The sequence below is a fragment of the Alexandromys fortis genome, unplaced genomic scaffold (genome assembly GCF_014885135.2).
Source record: "Alexandromys fortis isolate MF-2015 unplaced genomic scaffold, M_Fortis_MF-2015_v1.1 scaffold_228, whole genome shotgun sequence".
Lineage (NCBI taxonomy): Eukaryota > Metazoa > Chordata > Mammalia > Rodentia > Cricetidae > Alexandromys > Alexandromys fortis.
The window spans coordinates 449,168-467,019 of record NW_026068115.1 but is presented as its reverse complement, the minus strand read 5'-3'; the positions used below and the strand labels follow the sequence as shown (position 1 = coordinate 467,019).

General features: G+C 42.3%; 1 protein-coding gene across 4 annotated transcripts in view; it reads left to right on the top strand.

Moving 5' to 3' along the window:
- Positions 1–6,252: 6,252 nt before the first annotated feature.
- Strbp (spermatid perinuclear RNA binding protein) overlaps positions 6,253–17,852 on the top strand; it is a 158,585-nt gene continuing 146,985 nt past the window's right edge. For 2 of the 4 annotated variants that reach the window (XM_050124833.1, XM_050124832.1), the window contains exon 1: positions 6,253–6,427. The gene's annotated coding sequence lies outside the window, so the exon portion shown is untranslated. Of the gene's footprint in view, positions 6,428–10,416; positions 10,568–17,852 lie in introns of those variants that run through there. The other 2 variants (XM_050124830.1, XM_050124831.1) reach the window with 2 other exon arrangements.

The following is a 17,852-nucleotide window of genomic DNA, read 5'->3' as shown; positions in this document are numbered from 1 at the left end:
TTTTTTTTTTTTTTTTTTTCCTCTGTAGCTTTAGAGCCTGTCCTGGAACTAGTTCTTGTAGACCAAGCTGGCCTCGAACTCACAGAGATCCACCTGCCTCTGCCTCCCGAGTGCTGGGATTATGTTTGTTTGTTTGTTTGTTTGTTTTGGCAGGGTTTCATATAGCCCAGACTGGCCTAGAACCAATGACTTTGAACTCTTGATCCTTCTGCCTCTGCCTCCCAAATTCTTGGATTATAGGCATAGGCTACACTGATTGATTTTATGCAGTGCTGAGGCTTGACCCAGGGCTTTCTGTACACTGTGCATGCACTCTACCCACTGAGCTCTATCCCCCAACCTCACATTCTGTTTACTTTTAAATACATTAAGTAATGGCCGCATCTTTTGTACGGACAACAGTGCTCTGGATATTTCCTCTGTTGCCCTCAGTGTTATCTTTCAGTGTCTTTTGGACTAAGAACACTGTATTGATTCACTCCTCCTTTCAAAAATACATTTATTTGTTTGTTTGTTTGTGTCAGAGGCAGACGTTCAAGACCACCTTGGGCTACTCGACATTGATCCAGTCTAAAAGAGAAACAGAGCCAGGCAATGATGGTACGCACCTTTAACTCCAATACTTGAGAGTCACACGTCTTTAATCCTAACACTAGAGAAGTGGAGACAGGAAGGGATATGGCTGGGCTGAGAGAGGAATATAAGGAGAGAAGACAGCTCAGTGCATTCAGTCTCCAGACTTTTAGAGACAGGATGCCCCTTTCAGTCTGATGATTTCATAAAGGTAAGAAGTCTAGTGGCTGGCTGCTCTGCTTCTGATTTTTCAGTATTTTTTACCCTGTTATCTAACTCTGGGTTTTTATTGTTAAGACCAATTAGAATTTGAGCAACAGGTACAGTGTAACTGCTTTCTTCCTTTTTTTTCCCCCTAGGGACTTCCACATATAAGATCTCAGTTAATATTTACACTAAGACTGGCTGAAACAGGCAATGCTAGACTTTGAACTTAGGTATGATTTCAAAATAGTCTAAGCTTTAAGATATTACAGTTATCTTCCTACTGTTTACAATAATGGGAATACTAGGAAGGACATAATACCCACTATAGGGAGTAGAGTTTAATTAAATAATCCATAAAATACAACATTATAGCTGAGTGGTGGGGGCGCACGCCTCTGGGAGGTGGAGGCAGGAGGATATCAGAATTAAAGACTAGTTTGGTCTACAAAGTGAGTTCAAGGACAGCCAGGCTACACAGAGAAACCCTGTCTTGAAAACCTAAAAAAAGAAAGGAAGAAAGGAAGGAAGGATGAAAGAAAGAAAAAGAAAGAGAAGCCTAGGCAGTTTGGATGCTCACCTTACTAGACCTGGATGGAGGTGGGTGATCCTTGGACTTCCCACAGGGCAGGGAAACTTGATTGCTCTTTGGGCTGACGAGGGAGGGGGACTTGATTGGGGGAGGGGGAGGGAAATGGTAAGCAGTGGCGGGGAAGAATCAGAAATCTTTAATAAATAAAAATTAAAAAAAAGAAAGAGAAAAAGGTACAATATTATGCAGGAAAATATAAGAGCGTACAAATAAAAGAATGTATTCAGCCAGATATGGCAATACATCCCCTTATCCTAGCTCTTGGAGGCAGAGGCAGGTGGTTCTCTATGAGTTCAGGCCAGCTAGAGTTATATAGTGAGACCCTGCATTAAAAAAATAAAAAATCTATTCACTTTATACTAAATGAAAAACAAAAATGCATACAGTATACAATAATATTGCTTTGTAAATATATATATTAAACCAAATATGGCGGCTCATGCAATTGGGAGTCTGAGGCATAAGGATTACCCATGAGTTTGAGGCCAGCCTGGGCTACAGAGTGAAAACCCAATGCAAACAACAGCAATATATATTTATACACACAGAAAAAGATTGGACCAATTCAGTGTATGGTTATATTAACATTGACCATTACCACTGGGTGGGATTAGTAGGTAATGCTTTTGTCCTTTTTCCATAAATTGTGGATTTCATTGTTTCACTTTCATTTTCTGAGACAATGTCTTATTAGCTCAGACTAGTTTTGAACTCTTTATATAACTGAGGATGATCTTGAACTTCTGATTCCCCTGCCTGCGCCTTCCTAGTCCTGGGGTCACAAGCATGTACTGTCACTGTTTGTTTTTGTAGCACTGAGATGGAGCTGAGGGCTTCATGTATTCTAGGTAAACACTGTACCATCTGAGCACAGCCCTGAAATCTCCAGTCCTGATTTCTTTTTATTTTTATTTACTTATTTATTTTTTTGGTTTTTCAAGACAGGGTTTCTCTGTAGCTTTGGAGCCTGTCCTGGAACTATCTCTTGTAGATCAGGCTGGTCTCGAACTCATAGAGATCTGCCTGCCTCTGCCTCCCAAGTGCTGGGACTAAAGGTGTGCGCCAACACCGCCCAGCCAGCCCTGATTTCATTATGCTTACCTAGAGTACGCATAAAGTTCTGAGTTCAATTTTTGGTACCATAAGAAAAAAAATTGTATCACACATAGACGTATATATGAGACAGAAAATAGATTAGTGACTGGGAATAGGAATGGAGACACAAGGAATTTACGAGAACCCACAAAAATATTTCAAGTATTCAGAAGCTGATTTATGTTAAGCCAGTAGCTGTGACTCATACCTGTAACTTCAGCATTTGGGAGCCTGAGACAGGAGTATCTTTAGGTCAAGATCAGCCTGGGTTGTATAATGAGACTTTGTCTTATGATGAAATCGAACCAAAATAAAAAACAACTACCCCCAAGTCACCCTCAAAGTAATAATAAAGAATTATGGTTGAAATGCGTGTTTTTATGATGTGTAGACATTATTTAAAAATGTTAAAGAATTACATATGTGTTTGTATTCTTAAAAGTTTAAAGCAGGGGGCTAGAGAGATGCTCAGTGCTTAAGATCAGGTGCTGCTCTTGCAGAGGACCTGATCTTGGTTTCCAGCAACCACATCGGGTGGCTCACAGCTGCTTGTAAATCCAGCTTCAAAGGATCTGACACTTCTGGTCTCTATGGGCACGTCCACTCATGTGTAAATATCCAAACATAGTCATATATTTAAACATAATTTAAAAATGTATACTTAAAATTTCCAAGCAATGTGAAAGTAAAGTCCTCTGCTCTTATATCATATTATATTTTCTAAGTAAAACCAGGGATGAATGATGTTTAATAAATTTTTGATGTTTTATGCAAATCCAAAAAACAGATTATAAATACAAGAGCTGTTTGTAATTTTCTTTTTCTTCATTTCCTTAGAAAACACAAAACCAGGGGGCTGGAGAGATGGCTCAGTGGTTAAGAGCATTGCCTGCTCTTCCAAAGGTCCTGAGTTCAATTCCGGGCAACCACATGGTGGCTCACAACCATCTGTAATGAGGTCTGGTGCCCTCTTCTGGCCTGCAGGCATATACACAGACAGAATATTGTATGCATAATAAATAAATATTAAAAAAAGAAAGAAAACACAAAACCAAATCAACGAAAGAAGAGCAAGAATAAGAACAACAGCAAAGACCCAGTTCTTATGTCTTCAGTCTCTTGACCTTGCTCTATACCTAAGGATGACATTGGAATCTGATCCTCTGCCTCTGCTTGTCATTTGCTAGGACTCTAGTGCAAGCAGCTAGGCAAGCACTCTACAGTGAGTCATACTTCACCCCCTTATCTTTGGTTTCTTAAGAGGGGTTTCATACAGTCCAGTATGGCTGACAACTCTCTGTAGCAGAGTCTATCTTTGAGTTTCTGATCCTTCTTTACTGGCCTTCAGAATGTCAGGATCATAGTGGGTAGCACCACAGCTGGCTACAATGTAAGACAGGACAGAATTTTCTCTGCAAGTATTGATGTAGTGAAGTCAGGGAAAGAGGTTAATGTCTTTTACATGTGAACTTTCATGCTCTCCTTACCTTTGTATCATTTGCTTGTTTTTCAAAGCTATTTATTTATTTATTTTGGTTTTAGAGGCAGGGGTTCTCTGTCTAACAGCTCTGGCTGTCCAGTTCTGGGTTTCCTGGAACTAACTCCTGCCTCTGCCTTCTGAGGACTGAGATTATAGGCATGTGCCACCACTGCCCTGCTTGCTTTGTTTTCTACATTTTTATTTTTTATTTTTGTGATGTCATGTATGACTGTAGGCACATGTGTCACGGCACTTCTGTGGCAGTAGGTTAGAGGATAACTTGTGGGCTCTTTCCTTATACCATGTGGATTCTGGGATTTCACTCAGGTTTGTCAGGCTGGCCAGCAAACATTTCTACCTGCTGAGCCATCTCACCAACTCTCATTTATCCATTTTTTAATGAATGTTTGAAGATAAGCCCAAAAAAATAAAAATAAGAGATACTATCAAATCCGTTCTTAATGCCATGTTCTCTTCCTATTTTTTTTTTTAAAGTAATACAATTTCTAAGTTTTGTATTTCTGAGGGCTGAATACCTTAAATGCAATCTCATCGACTTTCTGTAACAGCGTTCCTAGGTATGCAGAATTATGTGTGATTTGACACATAAGACCTAGATTTGCCAAGGTCACACAGCTAGTGTGTAGTGAACCTGGATCTTTACACTGCAGCATCTCTTCTCCCTTGGCAGACTTCCTTTTATACTGCAAACCCCAGCTTTAATGATCTCAGCTTCTGTGCATGTGGTCTTCCCCAACTCACTCAGGCAGAGGGATTCTTCAAGGTGCTTACAATCCAGGGAAGAGACTAAGCTACAGTTCAGTGACAAACCAATGCATTGTTGAACAGGGTGATGTGCAAGCAGGGAAGTCAACGAGCTCCAGAGAGGTGTTTTGAGCCGATAAAAGGTGCCAATCAGACATAGTGATCTGGGGCCTTGCACTGACTTCAGATGCTCAGAGGTGTTACAGACCTAGGCATACTATGAAAAGGACAGTTTTGTAGTTACCTAAGGATCAAGTTGACCTGAAGGAGGGGCAAAAGTAAGTTTGTACGTCTCGGAGTTGAAGGCCATACTGCCAAAACTTTTCAACTAAGTATTAACACATTCTGTGAACAAAGCACAGAGGTTGTATTTTTTTGGTGGTGTTGTGAATGCAACCTTGTCTGGCAAGCGCGTCCGATCACTGAGCATCATTCCCAGTCCAGAGCTGTTAATAATCGTGCCTAGTACTGTAGCAAGATGAGAAGAGTACCACCAGGGGGACTGGTGTGGAAAGTCAGTCCCCCACTTCTTGCATTAAATGGTCAGAGTCCTTGCCGAAATTTGTTTAGGTTCATTCTCGAGGGCATTCTAATTCACTGCACCATACAGGGCATACAGCACATACATAGTAGGAGCTGATCTGGCTGGCAGAATGCTAGCCACCAAGAAGATGCCAGCCAATAGTTGTCTGTATCCATTACCACTGCTGGACCAAAGCTGGTAGGGTTTTAGCCAGTCTGCAACGACCCTAAGTAGGGAACAGATTTCCCAGGCCGTTACAGGGTAGAGAAAGGTGAGGAGATTTTGATTTCTGTTCAGTGCTTGCTATGTGCCAGGAAAATTCCTATCTATTGTTGTATGCCAACTGCTCAACGAAATCTTATCCAGAATTTACTGTTTTAGTTTCTGTGACATGGAAACTGAGGCTCAGAATGGTTCTATAACTTAGCCAAGGTCATACACCCGGCAAGTGGGAGAGGAGTTCAGGATGGATTGGAGTCTTTTACTCCGCCAGGGTACAGTCTGACCCTCCTCCACCTGGGGAGGCATTTTGCGGCGCTTACTCTGTTTGCCTAGAAGCTGAGGTTGAGGAAGCATCCAGCACCGGGGCGTGGAGCCTGAGAAGGCCAGCTCGCTATTGCGTCCGGGAGCGGCTCTCGGATTCCGCAGTTACGGAGTTTCCGCGCCTTTGCTCTTTCACGCAGCTGGTCTCCGCTCAGCAGTGCTTACGTTGTGGGCGCAGCGGGGATCAGGTGCGGCCGCGGCACGAGCCGGGCGCTGCGAGGTGGGCGGGACGCAGTTTACGTAAGCGGTCTCGCAGGTGCAGGCGGCGGCCGCGGGCCTGAGCGCCTTTGCGCGTTCCCAGGTGCGCAGTTGGCGCAGGCGGCGGCGGGCGCTGGCCGGAGCTCTCAGGTGCGGCAGAGCGCGCGTGCAGGGGGCGCGCGGAGGGCGAGGGGGCGGGCTTTCCGTTCCCCAGCAGCCGCGGGCCCGCCCCCCGGATCGGCCAATGGGCGTGCTCGGCGTCGTCACGTGTTCGCTGCCGCCGAGGCCGCCGCTGCCGCCGAAGTCGATCTCGGATCCGCGAGCGCCACCAGGGCAGCAGCAGCCGCCGCAGCCGCCGCCGCTGAGCTGAGGAGCCAGAGACGCGGGCGGACGAGGTGGCGGCGGCGGCGGAGCGGGAGAGGGGAACGGACGCGGGCGGAGCGCGGCGGCGCGGGTAGGCTGCGACGGGGCCGGCGCCTGCGCGGCGGGCCGTCCCGGGCGGGCGGCGGTTGAGGCGGCGGTTGAGGCGGTTGGCGGAGCCGGCCCGGGCCCCGCATTGTTTGTTGTGCGTCCTTAGCGGCCGCGGTGGCTGCTGAGGCGAGGAGCGCGGCGCAATCCCGGCCCTGCGGCTTGGGCATTGTGGCCGCCACTGTCTTTCCTGGCCGGTCCGTGCCAGGACTGCGGGTCGCCCTGCTTGCTTTCGGGGTCGGGGTCGCTAGTCCTGGCCCTCAGCCTCCGGAGGGCGTGGGCAGCGCGCGGGGCGCGAGCTCGGGGAAGGTGGGAGGGCTCCGGGCAGGTGCTGGAGGACGTTGCGGGCAGGAACCGGGGAGAGGCTGGGGGCGGGCACAGGGTGTGTGCAGGTTTAGGGAGCAGAAAGGGTTGAGGGACCCGGCTCCGTGGTGTCCAGGGCCTCAAGGGCAGGCCTGGGGGACCTATGGGAGCATAGGTTGGATTTGAGAGGGAAGGAGGACGTTCCATTTGGGGGTTCAGATGTGTGTGGAGGGAGATTCGGGGCGGCAGGGGCAAGTGAAATAGTGGAGGGAGGTAGACGATAGGCACCTCTAGGCAGGAATAAAAGGAGCAGATGTCCCGGTTAGCGCTGCGCGCGAGGGGCAGGGAACCAGGCTGAGAGTAGGAAGGCCACCGGACAGCCTGAAGGGAAATGGCGGAGGAAGGGGCCATAGCAGGGAGTGTGGCGGACAAGGAGTGTCTGGGGAGGGGGTTCTCTCAAGTAGTGGCGGATGAAAATGAGGATATTCAGGTAGGAGGTGTGTGTGTCTCTGTCTGTCTGTGTCTCTCTCTGCCTGCCTTCCTGCTTGCCTGCCTGTCTACAGCCTGTGTGTGCCCACGGCTCCCTTGATGGGTGTCTGTTCCAGAGGAATGGAGGGATGCGGGAAGGGGTTGACAAGCTAGGGGAAAAAGGCAGGTGTTTGTCCTGTACTCAGAGGAGAGGAGGATGGGCTCAATGGGGGGAGGGGCGATTGGCGCAGAGACTGAATTTGAGGGGTTTCGGAGAGAAATGGGGGCAAGGAGTTTAGGTGATTGGATGGAAAGTGGTGTCCAGGCAGGTGTGTGTAGCAGTAAAAAGGCAGCAGAAGTGAGTGAAATGGAGGCTGTTTGTGTGAGAAATACTGGTGGGCAACAGCAGAAGAGGAACCTTGAGGTTAGGGGCACCGTCAGAAGGGACAGGTGTGTGTGGCAGGATGGAGAGCTGTTGTAGGTAGAAGGGAAGCAGGGGGATGTTTATGGAGTGGTAGGTGAGGTATAGGGACATATGGAAGGAATTAATCGCAGGGCAGGAGGTGTGGAGAGAAGTTGGGGAGGAGGAAAATGGAAGGGGGTGTGTTTGAAGGGAAATCAGAAGGTGGGGTAGGTTTGGAGTACCATGTAGTGGGAAAAGGGAAGGGACTAGGCAGGGGATAGTGAGAAGAAAGGGGAAGAAAGAATAGAGACTGTATACCGAAGGAAAGGACGCATGGTAGGATATGTAGATGCATGTCTGACTAGAGAGGGACAGCTGTAGGGATTGATGTGTTGAGGGAAGTAGGATGCCCATGTTTAATTAAGGCAGGAAACAAATGTTAGCATTCAGAAATGGCTTACCTAAGAGTTTGGAAGATTTCAGTTGAAGTGTGAGAAAAGGTTGGAGTATTTACAGTTTTAAGATATTAGAGGATCCAAAATCATTAGGTCACTGAGATTAATAAAGGGTGGAGTGCAGAAGTTGAATGGGAGTAAAAAACTAGAGAGGATTACTTTGAGGCTTAGAGGGACTAGACATTTGGGACAATGGACAGAGGATGTGGATCCTAGACTAATATTAACAAAAAAAAAAAAAAAAGAGAGAGAGAGAGAACATTCAATTGTGTACCATATCTTAAAGTTTATTCTTTTGGGTTCACAAAGATGATGAAACCTGAATTTTAGTTCCAGAACAGTAAATGGGAAAGAGTAAGGGAGAGCTGAGTGCCTGCTCTCAAGTTGAGAGATACGTGGTGTGTATTCGCTTTGTTGACTTGTGAGTAAACAGATAGCAAGCATCATGAGGAATATTGACTTGTGAGTAAACAGATAGCAAGCATCATGAGGAATACACCCAGGAATGTAAAAGAAGAGGGAGAGCAGCAGGTACATGGCAAATGTCTTTGAGAAGGTGCAAGAGAGCAGATCCCAGAGGCTGGTAGCATCAAGAACACCAAGAGAGGAAGGAATACCCTGGTATTTAGTGTCACAGGTACCCAGATGCTTCCTGGGTAGTGGGACAGTGTTCACATATTGGATGATGTAATACCTGAGTCTCATACTACAGGCTGACAAAAGTAATGTAGATCTAGCTTCTAAAAGTGGCATAAATGGAATCTTTGGATTCTTACCTTTAAAATGTTAATAACTGATGTTGGATTGTCAGCTTTTTTTCCCCCCAGTAAAGTAAACTTTAGCTTGAGGCTTTTGATTCTTGGTTTTTTGGTTTGCTTTGATGGTATATGTGATGTTAGTTTTAATGAGGAGTTGGGTGTATATAAGGCCATCATCGCCTTGCCAGACACATAGGAATTAACCTTTAGGAGTTTGAGCACAGACATTTCAGTTTCTTGTCACTTTTAGTGTTCTGTAGTTTGTGTTAGAAGTTGTGTGTGTGTGTGTGTGTGAGAGAGAGAGAGAGAGAGAGAGAGAGAGAGAGAGAGAGATTTGAAGAATTAAGAAACTGCTTTGAGACTGTTTCACAGTAAGCATTGTTTTCTAGAATCATGGAAAGTGAATTCTCTTTTGACAGTTGAAATTTTTGTCTTGCCAGATTTTTCTAAAAAGTAGATTTTATCTTGTTATAGAAGTAACTTGAATTACTATTCTATGCCCTGCTATGATTCAAAGAAAAGGTCTGCTTTGGATACTTAGGAACTTTTTGGGTTGATTGGTTTTCTTTTGTCAACTTGGGAAGTTTCTTCATGTAGGCATTGTACTTTCAGGACACCAGTTTGAGTGAGAATCTTGCCTAGACATAGCAAGGCAGGAGTAGAGCACCAATTTTTAAGTAGTTTGAATCTAATTATAAATAGTTAAAAAATTAATGATTTTTTTTTTTCGAGACAGGGTTTCTCTGTGGTTTTGGAGTCTGTCCTGGAACTAGCTCTTTTGTAGACCAGACTGGTCTCGAACTCACAGAGATCCGCCTGCCTCTGCCTCCCGAGTGCTGGGATTAAAATTAATGATTTTTAAAATCCATATTTGCAGTGTTTATGCAAGGAGCAAAAAGTAATGTTCAGAATGCATTGTTTAATTTGGAGGGAAATGTATTTTAGTATACTTTTGATCAAAACCCTTGGAGTTTGTTGAGATTTATTGTGTGTATAGAATATAAGGTGTGTATATGCCCCTCCATTGCTCCTTGGCAGGGAATTTGAAAAGTAGGCTATGAGATGACTAGAGTAACCTTTGAAAATTATCTCTTAATATGTTCACTGCTTCTTCCATTAGTTCCCCTCCCCTCTTATTTTTGAGATAGTGACTCACTTTCTTTGTAGCCCAGGATACTTATAGAAATTCCTGTGTAACCCAGGCTGTCTTCAGATGCAAGAAACACCCTTCTGCCTGCTGGGTTACAGACATAAGCCAGTATACCTGCACCATTTGAATAAGTTTTAGGTCCATCCTGTTCATTTTATTAGTTTTTAGGCAAGCAATATTTTCTTGAATAAAATACTCAATTCTGAAATAGTGTTTTGTTGAAATGTATTATTGGGTGAAATTCTACAGCTTGTTGATAATTTATAGGTACTTTAAAGAAAGGTAGGTTATTTAGACTTTGCAAGCTAAATAATTGAATTCTGGTTTTATCTTCACTGATGATTTGCTGTACAAGACACTTAATCCTTTTGTGCTTTTGTTTCTCTTCCAGAAACCTGACTCCTTATCTACCTTCCAAGAGGGTTGAGATACTTATATTGAAACAAGTTTGTCCTTTTTTTTTTTTTTTTCTTTAAAACTCACTTTGTAGCCCTGGCTGTCTTAGAATACAATATATAGACCTGGCCTCTGTTTCATAGCGATCCATCTGTCTTTGTTTCCTGAATACTTGGAAATAAGTCACATAAAAGTAAGTCTTTTAGGAAGATGAGACTTTTGTTAATGTGGAGATAGGTTTCTTTATTCCTTTTATCCCTTTGGTTTTTAGATTGGTCAAATATTAGGGCAGCCAGAGCCATGTAGAGAGACCTTGTCTCAGAGAGAGATATTTTGCCGTTAGATAAATTTGTTGTGAGAAACTTGGAGGTGAGAATTCTGTGCATATCAGATATCTCTTAATTTATTTGTCATTGTTGCTTTACTGTGTACTTACTTCTATTACCTCTCCAATTGATTATCTGCTTATTTCTGTCACAGCTGAAGCTTGTGCAGACATTGAGTTCTAGCATAAGCCCAAGATTATTTCTAAACGTGATTTCTATAAGCAGTACTTCTTCAATCAGGAGAAATACATATATGCTTTCATATGTTTTTTGCAGAAATTGATTCTCAGTGTTCAGAACAGAAAAATAGAGTTATTGCTTCTGCAAGTGCCATAAAACTTACTGAGGTTTTTCTTTTTTGAGACCCATTGTCTATGTAGCCCTGGCTGTTGTGGAACTTGCTCTGTTTACCAAACTGGCCTTGATCTCAGAAATTTACTTGCCTCTGCCTCCTGAGTTCTGTGATCAAAGATGTGCGCTATCACACCCAGCTTTAGAGCTCTTTTCTTTTCTTTTCTTTTCTTTTCTTTTCTTTTCTTTTCTTTTCTTTTCTTTCCTTTCCTTTCCTTTCCTTTCCTTTCCTTTCCTTTCCTTTCCTTTCCTTTTCTTTCTTTCTTTCTTTTTTTTTTTTGAGACAGGGTTTCCAAGTAGGTATGGAGGAATGCACTCTCTAGACCATCCGCCTGCCTCTGCTTCCCGAGTGCTGGGATTAAAGGTGTGTGCCACCACTGCCCAATCAGAGCTTTTCCTTTTTTAAAAAATATTTCTCTTTATTATTTTTAATTGTGTGTGTGTGTGTGTGTGTGTGTTTGTATCTGTCTGTGTCTGAGTGCATGTAAGTGCACTTGCCTGTAAAGGCCAGAGGAGGGCATTGGATCCACTGGAACTGGAGTTTAGGCGGTTGTCACAGAGTGGGTGCTAGCAACTGAACTTGAGACCTCTGCAAGAACAGTATGTATGTGATCTTATTTTCTGAACCATCTTTCCAGCTTCAGTTTTATTGATGGACAGTGTATGCTCTGCTTGAAGGGGAACAATTTGTAAAAATTTAAAGACTTTTTAATATTGGCCTCGGTTCGTTTGTTATGAAGAGCCTCCAGATTGGCTTTTCAAAAATGATTTTAGCTATTGAAAAAAACTGACAGGTAGCTATGGGTAGCTTTATACTTTGCTTTTAGGAAACTTTATTTAGAGGTATAAATTAAATTTATATGTCACTTGAAACAAGTCACATTAATGGTGATATAATCATTAAATGGTTTATGACTGAAGCCTTTTTAATCTAGTTTTTAGTTTTTACATTGAATAGTGACTTGACCAAATGATCTGACTGGTCACTTTCATCCCTAATTTGAATTAATTTATTGCCCTACAAGTTCTTTAGGTGCACTGTGTTTAGGAAGTGCCTTGCAAAAGACTTTCTTTACATGTGTTCTTCTGCATGAAGGAAGAAGCTCTAAATCTTATTTATTTGCTATTCAGGTTCTCTTAACTTTGTTTTGTCTTGTTTTTCGAGACAAAGTTTTCTCTGTATAGACTTGACTGTCCTGGAACTTACTCTGTGGACCAGGAAGGCCTCAATCTCAGATCTGCCTGCCTCTGCCTCCCTAAGTGCTGGGATTAAAGGTGCCTGTTCTCTTAACTTTTAACATGACACAATATAAAACACTTGCTTTCTCAAGTTAATTTTAGTATGACTTGAAAGTGTGCAGTTGACTATATAAGTAATAAAATCACAGCATTGTATGATGTGACTTCATGGTTCATTTCTATTTGAAAAGTGAGAATTTTCCAGTAGTCGTGGTGGTACACACCTTTAATCCCAGCACTTGGGAGGCAGAGGCAGGTGGGTCTCTGAGTTCAAGGCCAGTTTGGTCTCCAGAGTGAGTTCCAGGACAGCTGGGTTTACACAGAGGAACTCTGTCTTGAAAAAAACAAAAACAGAAACAAAAACCAACCAACCAAACAGAACATAGGCTGTGATTTTGGTTATGTTTAGTTAGCTCACTAAAAAAAATATATTTTAATATAGTTAGGCTGTAATTGTACAGTAAATGTTTTTTTCCTGAAAGTTAAGATGGTGGCAGTTAGTTTATAAAAACATACTACATTTTTATGTGTGTTCGTGGTGTGTGCTTGTACCACAGTGTGTGTGTAGAGGTTAGAGGACAACTTGTGGATATCTTTTCTCTCTTTCTACCTTGTGGGATCTGGGAACCATCCTGGATTCATTCACTCTGTCTCTGTCTCTCTTTTTTTTCCAAGACAGGGTTTCTCCGAAACAGTCCTGGCTGTCCTGGAACTCCTTTAGTAAACCAGGCTGGTCTTGAAATCAAGAAATCTGCCTGCCTCTGCCTCCCCAGTGCTGGGATTAAAGGCACTGCACCACCACCATCTGGCAGAACCTGATTTTCTACTTCAGCTTCCCAAGAAGCTGTTATTACAGACCAGCATGTGCTACCATTCCCCACTAGAGAGGGTTCGTTCAAAGATGTGTTTGTAGTTTGAAGGATTTTGAAGCTTATCAATCACTGCACTGACATTGGCTTTTGTGCAGCTTTGTCTACATTTTAGCATATTGAGGTTTTAGATATTGGGTAGCTCTCTTTTGGTTTTTCGAGACAGGGTTTCTCTGTGTAACAGCCCTGGCTGCCCTGGAACTCACTCTGTGGTGCTGGGATTAAAGGTGTTTACCACTATTGCCTGGCTTTAAAATGATACATATATTTGGTTTTTTGAAAAAAAAGTTTCACTGTGTAGCTTTGGAGCCTATCCTTGAACTCACTGTAGACCAGGCTAGACTTGAACTCTTAGAGATCTGCCTGCCTCTAGATATTGGTTAGATCTTAAACAACTCTGGTAACTAAGTTTCAGTTAGCAAAGCAAGAGAGCTAGAGGGAAAGTTGGTGTAATTTTTATACAGGTTAGCAGGTCAGGGAGAATAAGTATGTAACTCTTGGTATGTGCATTGTCAGTTGTTTTTGTGTGCTACAAATAAACTTGTGATGTCAAAGTTAGTGTGGATGAGTAGATAGCATGGATTAATAATGATGGCTTTTAAATGGTGTTTTATCTGCTAGCTTTTAGATAACCATGGAATTATACAAAATCAGCTATATTTGTTACAGATTTCATGTCTAAAATTGGAATACACTCTCTAGTTTACTACTAGAATGGAGATGAAAGAAAATAAGAAAATTGTTTTGATGGTGAGGAAGCTCATCAGTTAAGAGCAGTTGCTGTTCTCCTGGGAGAGATTTAGGTTTGGTCCCCAGCACCCACATGGTGGTTAACAACCATCTGTAACTCCAGTCCTAGGGGCATCCAGTATCCTTTTGTGAACTCTGGGGGTACATATATGGAACATACATACATGTAGGCAAAACACTCAGGCAAGTAGAAATAAAATCTAAAAATTAAAAAATTTGTTATGAAGCACATAATGTTTTTATTTTGTCGTTTTGTTCAAGACAGGATTTTACCATGTAGTCCTGACTTTCCTGAAATTCACTATGTAAACCATGCTTTCCTTTAACTCAGAGATTTTCCTGCCTCTGCTTTCCAAGTTCTGGGATGAAAGGTGTGTACCACTATGCCTGATTATTACGTTTATTTTTAAAGGAAAAATTAAGTACAATATAAGTTAAGGTCTGAGAAACAGACTTGGCCTCTGGAAGTGTAGCAAGCACATTTAACTGTTGAGCTGTCTCTCTAGCCCACCAGGCTTATTTTTATTTTGCCCAGTAGCAGCGTTTAGAATGGTGGATGCCTTTGTTGGCTTTCTTGAAATATTTTGATTTCTGTTTTTTTTTTCTCTACCTCTTTGACCTTTTCTCAGGCCTCCCACCATCCTGATCTTTTGCTCCTACCTTTTTCTGTTGGACCACCTCATGGAGGTCTCTGCTTTTTCCCCTTTGGTGCTCCTATCTGATTTACTTGAGCGGGGCGGTGGTGGTGCACACCTTTAATCCCAGAACTTGGGGAGCAGAGGCAAATGCATCTCTGTGAGTTCAAGGCCAGCCTGTTCTACAGAGTGAGTTCCAGGGCAGGCTCCAAAGTACAGAAAGAAGCCTTGTCTCGAAAAACAAAACAAAAACAAAAACCAAAAAAAAAAAAAAAAAAGGATTTAAAAACTTGTGTGTGTTCCTAAGTGTTTGTATTAGAACCACACGTGTGCAGGAGCCTGCAAAGGAAGGAAGAGGCTTCAGAATTGAACCAGGGTCCTTTGGAAGAACAGCCTTTGAGTGCTCATAATTGTAATGAGCTCATCTCTATAGCCCCTGGTCTCATGGTTTTAAACACTCGACTTTTCTTTAGCTTGGAACGCTGGGCTTTTATAGCCTATTGCCAGTGTGCTGTTTCCCACTTAGGTGCTTTATTCACATATTAAACTGAATTTTTCCCAAACTTTGCCTTTTCTAAATCTAGTGATAGACTCCAAGTCTAGCTAATTGATTTTGAAGCCTGTGCTAAATAACCCGAGTAGTCAGTTGCTCAACTTGTTTCACTGCATATTGGTAAGTTGTTCCAAACTATAAAAACAGGTCATATATATATGGCATGATAAAATCTGAGCTCTTCTTTATTGCCACCTTACTGTCTGTAGATATTTAAGTAGTGTCTGTCTTAACCTCTTTGAAGTCAGATGATAAGAGTTCCAACTAGTAACCTTGACTACTTTGTCAAGATGGTGATGCTTATTCAAATTAAGAGTTTTGAATGATAGTCTATATTTCTTTTAATTTTTTATTTAAAAATTACACTTGTTCATTTATATACTTGTGACCATGTATGTGTGTCCTTTACCCATTGTGTGCATGTGTAGGCCAGAAGATACAGGTGTGGGTGGGGAATAGGACGCAGGGTTTCCCAGCTTGGTGGCAGAGCCTTATGTGCTGACCCCATATCTACTTTTAAAATCGCTTAGGACATATAATCACAATGGGAAATAATAGGCCATCTAACCTGATTAAGGGTAGTTAGGGTGTTAGGTATAAGTTAGGTTATAACAACCTTAACAACCTATACTTAAAATATGCCAGAAGATATCAGAGGATTTAGTTTCTGTTATAAGTGCATTCAAACAGAGTAAGACTCTTTTAGATTTCTGTACTTTTGAGCTTTATATATTTTTTTTAAATTTTATTTTTATTGAGCTCTACATATTTCTCTGCTCCCCTTCTTATCTCTCCCCTCCCCTCCAACCCTCTCCCAAGGTCCTCATGCTCCCAGTTTACTCAGGAGATCTTGTCTTTTTCTACTGCCCATGTAGATTAGATCCATATATGTCACGCTTATGGTCCTCATTGTTCTCTAGGTTCTCTAAGGTTGTGATTTGTAGGCGGGTTTTCTTTGCTTTATGTTTAAAAACCACATATGAGTGAGTACATGTAATAATTGTCTTTCTGGGTCTAGGTTACCTCACTCAAAATGATGCTTTCTAGCTCCATCCATTTGTCTGCAAAATTCAAGATGTCGTTATTTTTTTCTCCTGTGTAGTACTCCATTGTGTAAATGTACCACATTTTCCTTATCCATTCTTTGATCGAGGGGCATTTAGGTTTTTCCAGGTTCTGGCTATGACAAACAATGCTGCTGTGAACATAGTTGAGCACATGTCCTTGTGGCACGATTGAGCATCCTTTGGATATACACCCACAAATGGTTGTACTGGGTGCTTGAGGAAGGTTGTTTCCTAATTTTCTGAGAAATCACCACACAGATCTCCAAAGGGGCTGTGCCAGCTTGCATTCCTTCCAGCAATGCAGGAGTGTTCCCGTTACCCTACAATCTCTCCAGCATAAGCTGTCATGAGTGTTTATGATTTTGGCCATTGTTACAGGTGTATGATGGAATCTCAGAGTTGTTTTGATTTGCATTTCTCTGATGACTAAGGATGTTGAGCATTTTCTTCTGTATCTTTTCAGCCATTTTAGATTCCTCTGTTGAGGTCTGTACTCCATTTTTTTTATTGGATTATGTGTTCTTTTTGATGACCAATTTCTTGAGTTCTTTGTATAATTTGAATATCAAGACCTCTGTCTAATGTAGGGTTGGGTGAAGATCTTTTCCCATTCTGTAGGCTATCGTTTTGTCTTACTGATTGTGTCCTTTGCTTTACAGAAGCTTTTTAGTTTTAGGAGGTCCCATTTATTGATTGTTTCTCTCAGTGTTTATACTACTGGGGTTTTATTTAGGAAGTGGTCTTCTGTGCCAATGTGTTCGAGTATAATTCCCACTTTCTCTTCTATGAGGTTGAATGTGGCTGGCTTTATGTTGAGGTCTTTGATCCATTTGGACTTGAGTTTTGTGCATGGTGATAGATATGGTTCTATTTTCATTCTTCTACATGTTGATATCCAGTCATGCCAGCACCACTTGTTAAGTATGCTTTTTCTCCATTTGATATTTTTTTGCTTCTTAGACAGAAATCAGGTGTTCGAAGATCTGTGTGGATTGATATCTGGGTGTTCGATTTAGTTTCGTTGGTCCTCCTGTCTTTATGCTAATACCAGGCTGTTTTCAGTACTGTAGCTCTGTAGTAGAGTTTGAATTCAGGGGTTGTGATGCCTCCAGAAGTTCTTTTATTGTACAAGATTGCTTTAGCTATCCTGGGTTTTTTTGCTTTTTCTATCTGAAGTTGAGTACTGTTCTTTCGAGGTCTGAAGAATTTTTCTGGGATTTTGCTGGGCATTGCAATGAATCTGTAGATTGCTTTTGGTAAGATTGCCATTTTTACTGTTAATTCTACTTACCCAAGAGCATTGGGAGATCTTTCCACTTTCTGGTGTCTTCTTCAATTTCTTTCTTCAAAGATTTAAAGTTCTTGTCATACAAGTCTTCCACTTGTTTGGTTAGAGTTACTCTGAGGTATTTTATGCTATTTGTGCCTATTGTGAAGGGGATGTTTCTCTGATTTCTTTCTCAGCCCATTTATCATCTGTGTACAGGAGGGCTACTGATTTTTTTTTTTTTTTTGGTTTTTCGAGACGGTTTCTCTGGTTTTGGAGCCTGTCCTGGAACTAGCTCTTGTAGACCAGGCTGATCTTGAACTCACAGAGATCCGACTGCCTCTGCCTCCCAAGTGCTGGGATTAAAGGCATGTGCCACCACCACCAGGCCTGATTTTTTTTTTTTTTTTTTTTTTGGTTT